Source organism: Panthera uncia, chromosome B4 (genome assembly GCF_023721935.1).
Source record: "Panthera uncia isolate 11264 chromosome B4, Puncia_PCG_1.0, whole genome shotgun sequence".
Lineage (NCBI taxonomy): Eukaryota > Metazoa > Chordata > Mammalia > Carnivora > Felidae > Panthera > Panthera uncia.
Window position 1 is genome coordinate 122,101,662 of NC_064809.1, and position 18,028 is coordinate 122,119,689.

An 18,028-nucleotide genomic window follows, 5' to 3' on the forward strand; every position below is an offset into this window, starting at 1 on the left:
TTACTACACTGAGAACTTTATACATATCCTTTTGTTTTAATCCTCATTTTATTCCCACAAGATAGATGCTGTTATTACAGGACTCAGGTTAAAAAGGATGTCCAAGGACACATGACTGGTAAGTAGCAATGAAAACCCAGGCTGTGTGACTTCATGGCCTGAGCTCTTGCCATATATTGGAATAATAATATTTCCTCACTAGCTTGTTCTGAAGGCTACCTTATTTATCATGTGAAAGCAGAAAGCAGCTGGAGTGGTGACTGACACACAGGATTGTTTTCAATCATTGATGATTTTTCAACTCAGGTGCTTTATGACTCCAGATCAATCCTTTCCTAAATCCCGACACTGTGCTGACAGGAACACAAAAGACACAAAATGCCTAACAGTGTTCTGCAATGTTCCCAGTCATACTTAAGCAGCGATGATAACGAATAAATATGTATACAGTGCCATAATAAGATGTGCGTCCTATGACCTGAGCTTGCTTCCTAGAATCGCCATGAAGTTGGGCATTCTGCAGCTGTTTATAGAAAGATGCAAAAAGTTACATCAGATAACACTACTCTTCACCACTGTTACTGTAAGATTGCTCAGATCTCACCGGAGAACTTAGTAATAATGTGGTTAATAGTCACGACAACCAAAATGGCGCTTAATATTTCTGCAGTATGTTTTCATGGGGAAATCTTCAAGCCAGATCCTTGTACTCACCCTTGTATTCAGCTTCCCTGTTCAGAGTTTATCTTGCTCTGCTTCTGGTGACATTTGACATTGCTGGGTCCTCCCACCCACCTGCCTTCCAGGATATCAGCTCTCCCAGTTTGTTCACCCTGGAAAAAGGTCTTCTTGATCCGACTGGTTTTTCAGTCTCTGCCCAGCCCTTAAAAGTTGAAGCTGCTACTTTTGAGGCAAAGCACCACTCATTCATTAATTCATTCACCCATTCATTGAGGACTTCTCAAATACCTACTAGGTGCTGTGGATACAGCTGTGAATGGATCAGACTTTATGGAACTTCCCTGCTTTTTAAAGGCGAGACAGATAATGAAATAAATCTGTAGATTATATAGTGTGATAGATGATGGTAAGTAGTAGGACAAAAGTAAAATGGGAAAGGAGGAAGGGTAATTACTAGAGTTTGATCCTAAATAGGTGGTCAGGGCAGTTCCCACTAAGAAGATATTTACCCAAGGACTTGAAATCATGGAGGGAGTGTGCTCTGTCGCATCTGGGGGAAAAACGTTAAAAGTAGAGGAAACAGTGAGTACGAGGGCTCTGAGGAGGAGCCTGCCTGGGGGAGTTTGAGGACTATCGGAGAGGCACATGTGGCATCTGACTTCGGCTCAGGTTATGATCTCTCGGTCCGTGGGTTCAAGCCCCAGAGCCTGGAGCCTGCTTTGGATTCTCTTTCTCTGCCCCAACTCTGCTCGCACTCTGTCTCTCTGTCTCTCTCTCAAAAATAAATAAACATTAAAAAAAAAAGAAAAAGAGAGGCATGTGTGGAGTTGATGAGTGAGTGAGCAAGTGTGAGTGAGCAGGAGTGTGTGGAAAAGGTCAGGGGAGGGCACCTCCTCACACTGTTGTGAGGACACTGGCTTTTAACCATTTTGGGGCTTTGAGCAGAGGGGTTGTATCTGACTTATGTTTTAAAAGGATCACTTTAGGTGATCACCTTTTTTTTAAAAAATGTTTATTTATTTATTTTTGAGAGAACACAAGCGGGGGGTGGGCAGAGAGAGAGAGAGAGTGGGAGACAGAGAATCCAAAGCAGGTTCCACATTGCCAGCACAGAGCCCGACGTGGGGCTTGAACTCAGGAAATGTGAGATCATGACCTGAGCTGAAGTTGGAAGCTCAACCGACTGAGCCATCCAGGTGCCCCCAGGTGATCACCTTTTTAGGTCAAGGTGACCATAGTCATCTTTTCAGGTGACTGTGGTGGGGCCAGGGTGGCACGAGGGGGAAGTAGAAAGACCAGTTTGGAGATTATTCTAACATCGAGGTGCAAGAAGAGCATGGTAACTTGATTTAGGGAGGTGGTTTGCAAGTGGGGTTCATCCCCCATTGTAGTCCCAGCTCAGCTACTAATGTGCACAGTAGACGGGTCTGCCCTAATAGTTTCAGGAACAGGGGCAAGAGCGCAAATGGACGTCCTCAAACATTTAAAAGGTTTAATCAATCTAACAAACTTTTAAATAACATTACTTCATTCCTCCTGACATGGCAATATACCTTCATAATGGCAGAATAAAAAATTATCGTTAGGGTACAATCATGTTTCCCTGCAGCCACCGAGGTGATTGCACGTCCCACAGAGTGAGAGCTTGCTGCTTTCACCCTGGCTGCGAACGGCCCAGGAGCATATGCAGAGAACTCACATGAGCCGACCCTGAACAATACATTCTCCTTTCTCACCTTCCATCAGGATGTACACCCCTTTCTTCTTTGCAAACGTGAGTTGGGTCCTAGATATGGTTGCTGCCTGGGGTCCAAATCAGAGGGGGCTAAGGTTACTTTCCCACCTTTCAGGAATGGCAATGTTTCTTTAGCCAGTGGGTCTGGTCTCTCTGCAGGGAGAACCAGGTTTTGGTCCCATTGGGTGAGTCCTTTTTTTTTAAAAAAACAGTTTTATTTGGGGGGAGGCACCTGGGTGGCTCAGTCGGTTAAGCATCTGACTTTGGCTCAGGTCGTGATCTCACAGTTTCAGGGGTTCCAGCCCCGTGTCGGGCTCTGTGCTAACAGCTCAGAGCCTGGATCTTGCTTTGGATTCTGTGTCACCCTCTCTCTGCCTTTCCCCTGCTCGCACGCTCTCTCTGTCTTTAAAAAAATAAATAAACATAATAAAGCCCCCAGGTTTGTTGGGATATAATTGATCTACAAAATTCATCTGTTTAAAATGTACATTTCAGCCATTTTTAGTATATTCACAGAACCGTGCATCCATCGCTGCTGTTCATTTTAGAGCATTTATATAAACTCCCAGAGAAATACTATCCCTATGAGCAGTCCCCCTCCCTGAAGCCCTACACAACCACGCATCTACTTTCCATCTCTGTAGCTTTGCCAGCCATGGGCATTTCATATCAATTGGAATCATATAGTAGGTGTTCTTCTGTGACTGCCTTCTTTCACTTAGCATAATGTTTGCAAAGTTCACCCATGTTGCAGCACGAATCAGTCCTTCATTCCTTTTTATGGCTGAATAATATTTCATTGTATGGAAAGACCACATTGATTTACTCATTCATCCATTGGGCCTTTGGATGGTTTCTGTTTTTTGGCTGTTATGAATAGCGCTGCTCTGACCATTTGTGAACGCATTTGTGATTGAACATATGTTTTTATTTCTCTTGGGTAGGTAGGTACCTGGAGTGAAATTGCTCAGTCGTTGTGAGGAATTGCCAAGCTGTTTGTGCCAAGCCACAAATGAAGGTTCCGGTTTCTCCATATTCTCACCAATCTGTCTTTGATCGTAGCCACCCTAGTGATTGTAACGTGGTGTCTTGTGGTTTTGATTTGCATTTCCATGATAAGTAATGGTGTTGGGCATCTTTTCATATGCTTATTGGCTATTCACATATCTTCTTTGGAGAAATGTGTATTCAGATCCTTTGCCTTTTGAAAAAATTGGATTGTCTTTTTATTTTTAGTTAAATTTTAGTTAACATACAGTGCAATATTGGTGTCAGGAGTAGAATTCAGTGATTGATCACTTACATACAACACCCAGTGCTCATCACAAGTGACCTCCTAATACCCATCACCCATCTAGCTGATCTCCCACCCACCTCCCTCCATCAACCCTCAGTTTGTTCTCTGTTGTTAAGAGAGTCTCTTGTGATTTGTTTCCCTCTCTCCTCTTCCCTGTTTCCCGTATGTTCATCTGTTTTGTTTCTTAATTTCCACATCTGAGTGAAATCATATGGTATTTGTTTTTCTTTGACTGACTCAATTCACTTAGCATAATACATCCTAGCTCCATCTATGTCATTGAAAATGGCAAGATTTTATTCTTTTTTTTTTTTATTTTTTTTTAACGTTTATTTATTTGTGGGACAGAGAGAGACAGAGCATGAATGGGGGAGGGTCAGAGAGAGGGAGACACAGAATCTGAAGCAGGCTCCAGGCTCTGAGCTGTCAGCACAGAGCCCGATGCGGGGCTCGAACTCACGGACCGCGAGATCATGACCTGAGCCGAAGTCGGCCGCTTAACCGACCGAGCCACCCAGGCGCCCCATGATTTTATTCTTTTTGATAGCTGAGTAATATTCCATTATTATATGTGTGTGTGTGTGCATCTATATCTATCTATCTATCTATCTATCTATCTATATCATCTATCTATATACCTATATCTATATATAGATACATATATCACATCTTCTTTATCTATCATTGATTGTGGACATTTGGGTTCTGTCCATAGTTTGGCTATTGTTGATAATGCTGCTGTAAACAAAAATCTGTATTTTTGTATCCTTTGGGTAATTACCTAATATACAATTGATGGGTCATAGGATAGTTTTATTTTCAGTTTTTTGAGGAACCTCCATACTGTTCTCCAGGGTGGCTGCACCAGTTTGCATTCCCACCAACAGTGCAAGAGGGTTCCCCTTTCTCTGCATCCTCACCAACATCTGTTGTTTCTTGTGTTGTTAGCTTTAGCCATGAGGTGGTATCTCATCGTGGTTTTGATTTATATTTCCCTGATGATGAGCGATGTGTCTGTTAGTCACCTGGATGTCTTCTTTGGAAAAGTGTCTATTCATGTCTTCTTCCCATTTCATAACTGGGCTATTTGGTTTTGGGTGTTGAGTTTGATAAATTCTTTATAGATTTTGGATACTAACCCTTTATCAGATATGTCATTTGCAAATATCTTCTTCCTTTCTGTAGGCTGCCTTTTAGTTTGTTGATTGCTTCCTTTGCTGTGCAGAGCTTTTTATTTTGATTAAGTCCCCATAGTTCATGTTTGCGTTTGTTTGCCTTACCTCCAGAGACATGTCAGGTAAGAAGTTGCTGGAGCCAAGGTCAAAGAAGTTGTTGCCTGTTTTCTCCTGTAGGATTTTGATGGCTTCCTGTCTTATGTTTAGGTCTTTCATCCATTTTGAATTTATTTTTGTGCACGGTGTAAGAGAGTGGTCCAGTTTCTTTTGCATGTTGCCATCCAATTTTCCCAACACCATTTGTTGAAGAGCCTGACTTTTTCCCATTGGATATTCTTTCCTGCTTTGTCAAAGATTAGTTGACCATATAGTTGTGGGTCCATTTCTGGGGTTTCTATTCTGTTCCATTGATCTGCGTCTGTTTTTGTGTCAGTACCATACATTTGGCAAAATACAGCATCAATTCTTGATAAAAATCCTCAGCAAAGTAGGGATAGATGGAACATACTTCATCATCATAAAGACCACATACAAAAGAGCCATAGCTATTATCATCCTAAATGGGGAAAAACTGAGAGCCTTTCCCCTATGGTCAGGGACAAGACAAGGATGTCCACTCTCACCATTACTACTTAACAGTACTGAAAGTCTTAGCCTCAGTTATCAGACAACACAAAGAAATAAAAAGCATCTAAATCGGCAAGGAAGAAGTCAAACTATCACTATTTGCAGACAACATGATACTCTGTAGAAAACCCAAAAGACTCCACCAAAAATTGCTAGAACTAATACATGAATTCAACAAAGTCTCAGGATATAAAATCAATGTGCAGAAATCTGTTGCATTTCTATACACCACTAACAAAGCAGCAGAAAAAAAGTCAAGGAATTGATCCCATTTGCAATTGCACCAAAAGCAATAAGATACTTAGGAATAAACCTAATTAAAGAGATAAAATATTTGTACTCAGAAACTATGGAACACTTGTGAGAGAAATTGAAGACGATACAAAGAAATGAAAAAACATTCCATACTCATAGGTCGGTAGTCTATACTACCCAAAGCAATCTACACATTTAATGCAATCCCTATCAAAATACCACCAGCATTTTTTACACAGCTAGAACAAACAATCCTAAAATTTGTATGGAATCACAAAAGACCCCAAATAGCCAAAGCAATACTGAAAAAGAAAAACAAAAACTGGAGGCATCATGATTCCAGATTTTAAGCTATATTACAAAGCTGTAGTCATAAAATTGGGTTGTCTTTTTATTGCTGAGTTGTAAGAGTACTTAATGTATTCTGGAACTAGTCCTTTTCATGATTTGCAAATATTTTCTCCCATTCTATGGGTTACCTCTTCATTCTTTTTTTTTTTTAATTTTTTAATGTTTATTTTTGACAGAGAGAGAGAGAAGGACAGAGCATGAGTGAGGGAGACATAGAATCTGAAGCAGGCTCCAGGCTCTGAGCTGTCAGCAAAGATCTTGAAGCAGAGCATGAACCCATGAACTGTGAGATCATGACCTGAGCCGAAGTCGGACACTTAACTGACTGAGCCACCCAGGCGCCCCACCTCTTCATATTCTTAATTCAGCTTTGTTATTTTTTTTAGGTTTTGGAAACTGTCTGGGCCCTGGTACTTCTGACCCTCATACAGACACAGAGCATTAGAGAAAGGAACAAACATTTATTAAGCATGCTTCATGAGTTATTCATTTTAATTTCCACATAGGCCAATGGTATATATTTGTTGGTTCCCCTGTACGGTGATAAAGCTGAATCTCAGAAACAGGAAGGTATCTTGGCCAATGTCTCCCAACTAGTAGGAATGTAAAAAGAGATTTAAACGAATAGACTTTTTATTATAAATCCATGCTTTTTACTCTAGCTAGTAAATCCCCTCCTATCGTAATAAGTTGACCCTAGATTCATCAGAATTATAAAAATATAATACTGATATGAAAGAAACAATTAAGGGCTTGGCCTGAGAAACCATTCATCTAACGTCACCTCCATTGACAGGAGTGGGTATTGTGTGTACCTGGGAGCCTGGCCTGGGAATGAGAAATCTCAAGTGAGGGCACGTGAGTATTCTTGATAAGCCATTGTGTTTGCTCTTCCTTTTTGAGGGTGTTGGGGCAGCAACACATGGCAACTATTTATTACTCCACTTGGCATTGCAGTCTGGGAGCTGGCAAAGTGGGTCTGTAGGGCATGCTGGGATACTCATTATTGCAGGGAGATCAAGGAGCTTGAAATCAGCAGCTGGCCTGGATTTCCTGGTGAGATTAGGGGGACAGATATTGCTGGGAGGGAAAAGGGCCGTGGGTAAAGTCCTGGGCGAATGAATGACTGTGGAAGGCCGAGAAAGCCAGCTTCAAACAATCCTCTTTCTCTGGAACATGATGTTGGGGGTGTTTGATAACATAGGATCTCAAGATTGAAATGACAAAGTTGTATGGAAAGGAACTCTCCTGGAAATGAGGTCCTTTACTTCAGCCCACAATCTTTTTTTTCTTGGAAAATTTACCAGATGATCTCTTAAATCATGCATTTAAAATATTCTCTAAATACGCTTTCCTAAAACTCCCAGGTCTGTTGGAAATGGCCATTGTTGGAGATAAGGATTCAGTAGCTGATTTTCCTGTCTACCCAACATGCCTCCCTGTTTCCAGTCACCTTTTTAATCTGGCACAATCAGCAGAGACCAGCAGAGCAGATGGTGTGCACTGGCCAGTGGTGTGCATTCAGTTAGTGGGGTGATTTTTGAGGAAGAATTAAAAAGCCTTCAAGTGCTTTCCACATATATATGAGTCTTTTCCAACTCTGCATTACAGAACTGTATAGGGGTACCTGTGATGGTGGTTTGCTAAACTCTGTTATAACTGAAGGAGTAGGGTTTGCCAAGGCTCAGGAGCCCCTGTTCAAATAAGATACTCTAAACCACTAATTCTTTCAACAGACAATTATTAGGTACAGGGTATCGTGCTGGTACCAGATACCATGTTAGGTGTTCTGAATCACAATAGATTTGAAGACATGGCCCTTACATTCATGCTGCTGACTGTGTAGTGGGTAGAGGGTGCCATGGAGGGGTAAATAAATTGACTAGTATAGCTCAGTCAGGAGATAAAGTGTTCTATTCTCTGAGAAAGCAGATCCAAATCAAATTGGGAGGATCAGGGGTGACATCCAGGAGAAACTGACTTTTTAATTTTAAGAGCTGCCCTTAAGATATTTTCTAAACTCTGTGCTGTTTCTTGAGGCAACACAAACAAACAAACAAAGTCTAGAAATCATGACACTCCTACATGTCTTGGTGGTTGTACCAAGAATGCAAGCCCCTGACTTCTCCTTACCTAGCCAAATCTCAGACTTGTGTTTGTAGTGAGTATCCTTGATGGACAAAGTAATATCTCACTCTAGGACAAAGAGTAGGCAAGCTTACTGCTTGCTATAAAAGTAGTAGATTCCCTAAACTCTGTGCCCCTCAGCTGCAGTGCAGACCCACTCTGTGCCAAGCATTCCTCTGGGCCTGATTCCATTGCCACGTGGACTTTGGGGGGCCGGCATCTGATGCAAACGTGCTGCTACCCATGCTGCTTGCTGTGCTGTGAGCAATAATGTTCTTCATCTCTGAGCCAGGAGTCTCACATCTTCTGCCAACATCCATGAAATAGTAACATGATAAGTTATTAACTTGTACAATCCGAGGCCCAGCAGTGCCTCTTTCACCATGTGAGGAAATGCTCTTTCTGTGTTATGCTTGGTTAGAAAGGAAGAAGGAGGGGCGCCTGGGTGGCTCAGTCGGTTAAGCGTCCGACTTCAGCTCGGGTCACGATCTCGCGGTCCGTGAGTTTGAGCCCCGCGTCGGGCTCTGGGCTGATGGCTCAGAGCCTGGAGCCTGCTTCTGATTCTGTGTCTCCCTCTCTCTCTGCCCCTCCCCCATTCATGCTCTGTCTCTGTCTCAAAAATAAATAAAACGTTAAAAAAAAATTAAAAAAAAAAAAAAAGAAAGGAAGAAGGAGGCCCCATGGTCAGGTTGCTTGGACCCCCACAGTGTTCAGACAAATAAAAATACAGTTCTCCCTGAGCTGCTGCCATCATGGTGCTGGTGGGAGATGATCTGAAATGAAATGAGATGACTTACTCTAGAGCAAAGGTTTCCAAAGTTTTTCATTTTGACAGCGGGACCATTTTTTTTTTCTTAAATAATTTATAAGAAACACCAATATATTCAAAGAACACAGAAAATTTCCTCTTAAAGGATAAATGTTGGGACTTGAAAGCTGCTTACTTTTTGTAATTTAGATGTATTTCAGCAAAGAACATTGATAATTCTATTCTGCTGGTAGTCAACCTGTAAGACAGCCTAGGTATCCCTGTACTAGTTTAAATACAAGGAGCTTGGCAGTGGAGGGCTCTTGCCAGGAAAGGCAGCTGCATCTTCACTCACAGGCTTCACGGAGAGGCATTTACCTTTGTTGATTTGCCACATTCTACTGTCTGGCCTCCAGTTTTGTGGATTCAGAGACTTGATTTATTAGCTCAGCAGGAGTGACTTTCGAGGGCTGACTCACATTAGCTGTGCTTAGAAGTCTGATGTACAAACCAGCATCACTTTTGTTCCAACTAGAGAAAGGACCCCTTCTCCTTGGCCAAAACTGGCCTGCACCAAGGGCTTGATGAGAGAAATTCATAAGAATCATCGGACACCCTCCCTTCCACTGAGAACCTTGTGCGGCACCGTCTATATAGATGCTGTTGGTGGCGCACAGCACTTCAGCTCTGTTTAATGCCCACATCTGCAGCCGGACGCTGAGCTCCCGAGGAAGTGACTATGTCCTATTTGTCCTTTGAAAAAAGTTTTAAAATATTTGCATTTATTAAAGAATTGAAATGTGGTTCCATTGTTGACAGAATTCCTGAAATAGCAATGAATCACAATTTGAGATTCAGGGGTATACAAGATTGGGCTAAGATCCATAGCACTTGTAGGAAGATATGAACTTAAAATATAGTACGATAACAATAATATCTTAAGTTATATACCTGTTATGGTTTCCATGTATTTTAACATATATGTCTCTTCTGTTCCTTGAAACAGACTAGTACAGCAGGCATTTATTTCTAAAAGAATAGAGCTTTTCTGACTTAGAAAATACTTTTACACATGTTAGCACATTTGATCTTGGTGTGTGTGTGTGTGTGTGTGTGTGTGTGTGTGATTATAACAGTCCTGTGAGGTTTATCGGATAGGTTTCCTTTATTTTATGGTTGGGACACTGAGAGAGAGAGGTTGTCTGACCAACTCGAGGTGACACAGCTCATAGATCTTAGAGTCGGATTAGAAATCCAGCTCTCTTTCCTTCTCTCTGTTTGTGATATATGTAGTTTGGCTTTTGGAGGAGAGTGCTATTCCTCATTAAAGGCTGATGGGTGGAGCTGTCCCAGGAAGGAGGTGGACCTTACATGTGGCTGCTGTATGAGCTCAGCTCTGGATGGCTTTTCCTGTTTAATAAACTGTGTTAACTTTACTAGCACTTGTTCTTGGCTCCACTACACAGCAGTGGTTTAGGCAATGGATTGGAAAAATGTGCTAATTGCGAGCTCTAATTTTCTTCCATCTTAAAATAAATACTTAGCATTTTAGTACTTGGAGTGAGGCATGACACAGTGTTGCTGGGGACTCATAGCAATTGGTGGCTCAAGGGACTGGCTGGAGGGTGTGGGGACAGAATGGGAAAGGGTAGAGAAACAGAAATTTGCAGGTGGTCCAGGGACCTGGGTCTCGATGGTGGGAGAGGTAGGTACTGGTGGGAGGGGAAAGTGCTGTGCAGGGAGAGGCAGAGGGGAGGAGTGGTGTAAGGTTCTGGAAGGATACTATCAATGCTCCCTGTTCCAGAAAAAGGGAGAGTCTGATAGTTCATCTGGCTTGTTGCTATGGCTTTATCCAATTGTTAGTGGATAAAGTATAGCGTCATGAGTTGCATCGAGTAAATAATTTTTCTCTCATTCAAGAAGTGTTTTTTGAGCATCTGTGTGTCTTGGGCACTGTGTTCCATGCTGGGCAGACAGTGGAGGCAGGCAGAGCTAGAATACGAGAGCCGGATGGGATCTTAAAGATAATCTCCTCAATGCTTTATTTTATAGTCATAGAAACTGAAGCCCAGAGAGGGCAGTGAACTTGACTCATATCACTCGGCTAGTTGGCGGCAGAACCCAGACGAGAACCCACATCTCTTCATCCTGGGCCGGATTTCTACCCAACTCCTCTTTATTGGCACTAAAATGTTACACCTATTCAGGATGGGGAGCCATGGATATATGGAACTGCGCCATATTGTATTAGTTAGGACAATGCTGGTGGCTGTAGGAAATAAATGACCTAAACAATAGAAGCTGATTTCTCCCTTGTGCTGAGTCCTTGTGCTGCATCCTTTGGCACTGGCATCCGCACCATCAGATTCTGTCATCTTGAAACCAAGGCTTCTCAGGTCATCTGGAAGACCTGGATTTTGCTAAGAGGCACCCCCTGGAAGTGGCACTCCCAGTCCATTGGCTAAACCTCACTCATATGGCAAGACCTCACCAAGGCAGGCTGCGAAATCAGCTTAGTACACCCAGATGGAGGAGGGGGCAGGTTTGGCGGGCAGTTAGCCAGTCACTGCCATGTCCATTACCTATGAGTTTCACTGTAGGACACAAAAGGGGAAGTCACAAAATACTTGTCACAAAAAGGGGACACTGGATGTGCTAGATCTGAGAATCATCCTGGTAATATGAAAATCCACCTTCAGAGGTGTTCAGTAGATACTTCCAATTTTTCCTTTCCTGTGGTTTTCTCTTCCTAGTAAGATTTACTTTGGCTTGCTGAAAGCTAGCTCAGCCTGATTTGGAAAGCCATAGACATGGCTCCAAGGAAGAGGGAGACAAGTCAGTGGCCTGGCTTTCAGCAAAGCTTCCCTGTGACTTGCCTGCGTGGAGTCCTGTCCTGGGCAATGTTGAACCTCATGTCGATAATCTTGTTCCTCAGCTGATGAGATACGAACCTTCATAAGCCCTCATGTTTGGTTAGTGCCTCCTGGTTTGCAAAGAGCTTTCTAGAACATTATCTTACTTCAGCATCACATGAAGCCTCAGAGATGAAGGAGGAGGAGGCAGGGAAGGAGCTGGCAGGAACGGAGGCAGTTCGTTGAGAGGGGAGATTATTTCCAGCTGAGAGATGGGTTTTGCTGCAGAAGTGGCATTTGAGAGAGGCTCACAGACGACAGCATCCCAGCAGGGAGACCACATCATGAGCAAAGGCGCAGAAGGGTGGAACACTGACATGTCTTAGGGGCTGGGAGGTAAAGTCAGCTTGGTTGGAGTAGGGGTGCTTGAAGGAGAACAGCAGGAGTCAGGCTGGAAGGACGGAGTGGGCACCGGAGACAGAATTGTCATTATCCTCAACCCCACAGCCCTTCCAGAAACCCATTCCCAGATCACCTGCTAGATGCTGGGCACTCTGCCGGGTGTGGGAGGTGCACAAAAATATCACACACAGTTCCTGCCCTTAAGGAGCTTGCGGCCCACCGAGGAGGAAGGGCACACACGCAGCAATCTTTAACGAAAGGCATACGAGTTGCTTGTAAAGTTTGCACTTCCATTTAATATGTGCATGCTTTCTGCTCAAATCAGAAAGACAGGAGCCTCCAAAACTTCCCCTTTCCCATGCATCTAGAGCTCTCTCTTGAAGGGCCCTCAAAGAGTCTTTGGGGAGGCGAGTAAACCCAGTGGTTAAGACCACAGTCTCTGGAGTCTGGAAGGCACGGATTGCAATCTGGGTTTCAACACTGATGACGTACGACCTCTGGTGAAGTTTTCAGTTCTCTAGTCGTGGTTACCTTGTCTGTAAAACAGGGGTGCAGACGCTTCCCGGTGGATTGGGTCGGCATGAGTATCAGTTAGGACGATGCAGGGAAATACTTAGTACCATGCGTGGCACAAAATAAACACTCAGTAAATGCTAACACATAAAAATGATGCTGTTGGCCGTGGCTTTATGGAGCCTGCTGAGCAGGAGCCGACTCTCTGAGTGGGGACATGGTCTTCCTGGAGACCCACGCAGAAGGCAAAGCTGGGCTGGTGGTCCAGATCCTTGGTGACATTTCTTGGCTTGAGCAGTAGAGATTTCTCAATAAGTCAGGTGTTTCTTGTAGACACGTGCCACACGCACACCCTCTGGAGTAGTGTCTGGAATGCAGGGAGGATGTGTGGATTGTGTCACCACTAACTGTTACATCCCGTTCTGGGGCAGCATGTTTCCAGAGGCCAAACCAACGCCAGTGTCAGGGCGAGTGAGGGGGTCGGGGTGCAAGGAGCCCAGCTTTGTGGCAGCAGATGCCACATTCCTTCTGAGGGCTTCCTGCAATTATCCTGCCCTGGGTGAGGCTGTCTACCCTCACACACAATTGGCTTTCCTCTCTTAAGAGTTTGGGATAGTTCAGGCCTTGAGAATCAGCTGTGTTTATTAGATAGCCTTTGTTTTCCCTTTCTCAGATAGGAAGCTCATTAGAAACAAGCCTGAACAACCACCCTTGAACCTGGGATTTAAAATGTCCCCTGAGAACTGGGGATACGCCTTAAGGGGGGGGTCATGTTCAGAGACACAGCCCTACTCAGAGCAGCTAAGCAGCCAGGTCGGGTCCCAGGCGATGCTGGGCTGATGGTAACACAACTCTCCACGTTCCGCGGATATGAGGTGCTCTGAGGTGAATGCTTTCCGTCTGTGACCCCATTTCACAGGAGAGGAGAAGCTGGGGCAATGTGTGTGTGTGTGGGAGCTGTGTGCAGCGTGCTGCCTCGATGACCCTCCGTGGCCCTGTCTCCTCCACCATCTCCTGCACCCAGATCGGCTGATGTCCTTGGTTTTCATGGTTTGCGTGGGAGAAAGAGGATGAGAGCAGTAAGTGGAGCCACCACAGCCCCTCAAAAAAGAGGCCCTTTCAGCTCTCCTAGGTGCTGGCCAGCCCCTCCTGGAAGGGCCCTGGGAGCCTACGGAGACTGTGGAGGGGCTCAGTCTCCTGCGTCATTGAGGCTCAGCCAGGTGGCTTCATCACTTCATCCAAGCTGTCCGAGCCTCAGCTTTCTTATTTTTGTTATTTATTTTTATGGGGTTAGCAATGACACTTAGCTTCTAGAGGCTGCCGGGGGAGCAGAGTGAAAAAGTGCTCATCAAGGATGGCCCAATGCCTGCCATCTAACCAATGGCTGAGAAACGGTAGCCAGATGGTTAGGACCACAATTCATTCTAGAGAAATTGAGGCTCTGGGCCTGTCTGGGTCTGGGCACCTCAGAGAACTTTGAGAAGATGTTTTCATGTCAGTGTCTCCCTCCTGGCCTTCCTCTCTGTCAGGGGGAGCCAGGTGGAGGCAGAAAAGGGAGACTTTGCAGGTGCGGGTAGACAGTGGTTCTCAAATGCCCTGCTCAGGGTCCACAGGGTGGTTTCTTTGTTGTTTTTTATGACTTCTTCTTGAGTCTTTTCCAAGCAGCTCTGTTAGGGGGAGGCATAGAAAAAGGGAAGGGATATTTGGTATGTTACATCCTTTTCTTATATCACCAGGTAGGAGCTTCATTACCAAAGAAGAAACAAGTGGCTTATTCTTCATTACATTATTCGGGGAAAGAATCAGAACTTCAACCAAAGTTGCTTCCAGCTACCACTGCCTTCTCCCCTTTCCCTGTCTCCCCAGTACGGCCTCTCTCCATGCTTCCTCCTACGTGATACCTTAATTCTTATCTGAGAACACCGTGGTTATCTGCTAACACCCTAGTCAGCAGCTAATGCCTCAGTTATTGGCTAATGCCAAGAGGATTAATGGGACCTGTGTGCTCGGAACCCAGTCAGGAGGTAGCCAGATTCCTGGATGGGTAAGTGGGGAGGCACGGAGGAGAAACTGCCGTCATCAGTGGGCTGCCTCCTGGCTGGGCCTGTGCCAGTTCATCCTCAAAGGTGTCCTGTAGGCAAAGAAATAATTGCACAGAGCTTGAGCCTGAAAGTAGGAAACATAAAGGTCTAGGGACACCTGGGTGGCTCAGTGAGTTAAGCGTCTAACTCTTGATCTCAGCTCAGGTCATGATCTCAGCATTGTGAGTTCAAGCCCTGCATTGGGCTCCATGCTGGACATGAAGTCTACTTTAAAAAAAAAAAAAAGAAAGACAAAAAGAAAAAAGGTCCAGCGTTGGGGTCACCACACTGGGTGCAGACACACCATTGTGCTATCCAGGGGCACAGACAGCTCGCTCCCTACAGCAGCTCCATCTTCCCGGCCAGGGTAGTCTGAGGCCAGAGGAACGATTCGAATGTAAATTTCCTAGCACAGTGCCCAGTATATAGTAGGTGTGCTGAAAGCTGTCCCAGTTCCTATGAAAGATGGCTTCCCTTCTGCGATGCCCCACCCCCTTTCAGGGATCTTCCTCCTTCACTTCTGTTCTTTCCAGAGTTCTCCTTCACCCTTTGTCTCTGTCCTCACCCTATGTCTTTGTCAACATTCCATTTCAAGACCTGACGGGCTCTGGTGATTTGTCGGCCATCACACGGTTTCTCTGGTCCCTGTTATTTCTATAACACTTCTCTAAAGAGGTCTGTGCTTGCTATCTTTACTTCCTTATGTCTCATTCATTCATAAAAATGTTTGCATGTGTACTATTACATATATGCACATGGTTATATGAATAAGTAACTTATTTTTAAGTACAGTATTAATTAAGTTAGACTAATCTATGCCACAGTAATATACAAGTTTCAAAATTTCAGTAGGTTAACGGGCTAGGCATATTGCTGTCTCTACTCCGAGTGGTGTCAGACTATATGTAGTATTTGATTTTTCTACTCAGCAATGTTCCTAAGAGTCATACAAGGTGATGTGGGCAGTTATAATTTGTTTTACAGTTCATTTGTACTGCTTGCTAGATAAAACAGTAAAATAAAAGCAATGTACTCATCTCTCAGCTTCAGCAATTATGAATACATGATCAGTCTCGTTTCATCTACAACCTTACCTAGTTTTCCCACCTCGGGATTATTTCTAAGAAAATCCCCAATATTATATAATTTCATCTGCAAATGTAAATCATACCTTTACATTTACAGTTTAAACTATTTGTTGCTGCGGGGCACCTGGGTGGCTCAGTCGGTTAAGCATCTGACTTTGGCTCAAGGCATGATCTCATGGTTTGTGAGTTTGAGCCCCTCATTGGGCTCTGTGCTGACAGCTCAGAGCCTGGAGCCTGTTTCGGATTCTGTGTCTCATTTTTCTCTCTGCCCCACCCCACTCGTGCTCTCTCCTCTCTCTCTCTCTCTCTCTCTCTCTCTCTCAAAAATAAATAAACATTAAAAAAATTTAAAAAACTGAAATAAACTGTGGCTGGCGTGCAGAAATGCAAACAGCTTTTAAAAATTGAAATATAAGATTAATAACTTTGCATTCTTATTATTTATAATGATCTGTCTGAAGATGCACTTGAATCTTCTGCATAGACAATCACAGACATCTACTAATATAGTTTTGTTTTTTTTGTTTTTAAAATTGTTGTAGAGGCGCCTGGGTGGCTCAGTCGGTTAAGCAGCCGACTTTGGCCCAGGTCATGATCTCGCGGTCCGTGAGTTCGAGCCCCGCGTCGGGCTCTGTGCTGACAGCTGGGAGCCTGGAGCCTGTTTCAGATTCTGTGTCTCCCTCTCTCTGACCCTCCCCTGTTCATGCTCTGTCTCTCCCTGTCTCAAAAGTAAATAAAAAACGTAAAAAAAAAATTGTTTTAAACATTTATTTGTTTTAGAGAGACAGACAGGACACGAGTGGGGGAGGGGCAGAGAGAGAGGGAGACACAGAATCCGAAGCAGGCTCCAGGCTCTGACCTGTCACCACAGAGCCCGACACGGGGCTAGAACCCACAAACCTCGAGATCATGACTTGAGCCAAAGTGGGACACCCAACCGACTGAGCCACCCAGGCGCCCCTTGTTTTTTTCTTTTGAATATTTGTGCCTTTTGTTCATTTTTCTTGTCTTACTACACCATGTTTTCTAGTTCAGTGTGGAAGAGCGATGGTGATATCTTTGTCTTTTTCCTGTTCTAAAGGGAATGATTCTAATATTTCATACTAAAAATGATGCTTTTGCAGGTTTAATGAGTTAGTAGATGAGATTATGAAAGTTTATCCTGGTTTCCTAAGAGGATTAAATTTTTTTTGAAAATTATGAATAGTTACTGAATTTTATCAAGCCTTTAAAAAAATTTTTTTTAATGTTTTATTTATTATGAAAGAGACATGGAGTGTGAGTGGGGGAGGGGCAGAGAGAGAGAGGGAGTCACAGAATCTGAAGCAGGCTCCAGGCTCTGAGCTGTCAGCACAGAGCCCAACGTGCAGATTGAACTCACGAACCGCGAGATCATGACCTAAGCTGAAGTCAGATGCTTAACCGACTGAGCCACCCAGGAACACCAAGCCTTTTTCTATTTGTACCGAAAAGATTATATGGTGCTTTGGACACTTCTTGTGCCAGATTCTCTCAGCCTTAGCTTTCTCTTATTCTAGCCACTGCTGCAGTGACTCGTCTGTGTGAGCTCTGACCAGCCTTTTGCAGGTGCACCCTGGCAGCACCTAACTTCAGGTCCTACTGCATGTTTCTTTCTTTTTTTTTGTAATTTTCTTTTTTAATTTTTAAAATTTACATCCAAGTTAGTTAGCATATAGTGAAACAATGATTTAAGGAGTAGATTCCTTAATGCCCCTTTCCCATTTAGCCCATCTCCCCTCCCACAACCCCTTCAGCAACACTCAGTTTGTTCTCCATATTTAAGAGTCTCTTATGTTTTGTCCCCCCACCCTGTTTTTATATTATTTTTGTTTCCCTTCCCTTATGTTCATCTGTTTTGTCTCTTAAAGTCCTCATATGAGCAAAGTCGTATGATTTTTGACTTTCTCTGACTAATTTGGCTTAGCATAATACCCTCTAGTTCCATCCACATAGTTGCAAATGGCAAGATTTCATTCTTTTGATCGCTGAGTAATACTCCATTGTATATATATACCACTTCTTCTTTATCCATTCATCCATCGATGGACATTTGGGCTCTTTCCATACTTTGACTC

At 43.8% G+C, this 18,028-nt stretch overlaps 1 long non-coding RNA gene across 2 annotated transcripts in view; it reads left to right on the forward strand.

Annotated features, from left to right (window-relative positions):
• LOC125919514 (uncharacterized) overlaps nt 1-18,028 on the forward strand; it is a 97,292-nt gene that overhangs the window by 30,618 nt on the left and 48,646 nt on the right. The window contains exon 6 of one of the 2 annotated variants that reach the window (XR_007456810.1): nt 62-118. This is a non-coding gene — a long non-coding RNA (uncharacterized LOC125919514). The remainder of the gene's footprint in view (nt 1-61; nt 119-18,028) is intronic. The other variant, XR_007456811.1, reaches the window with a different exon arrangement.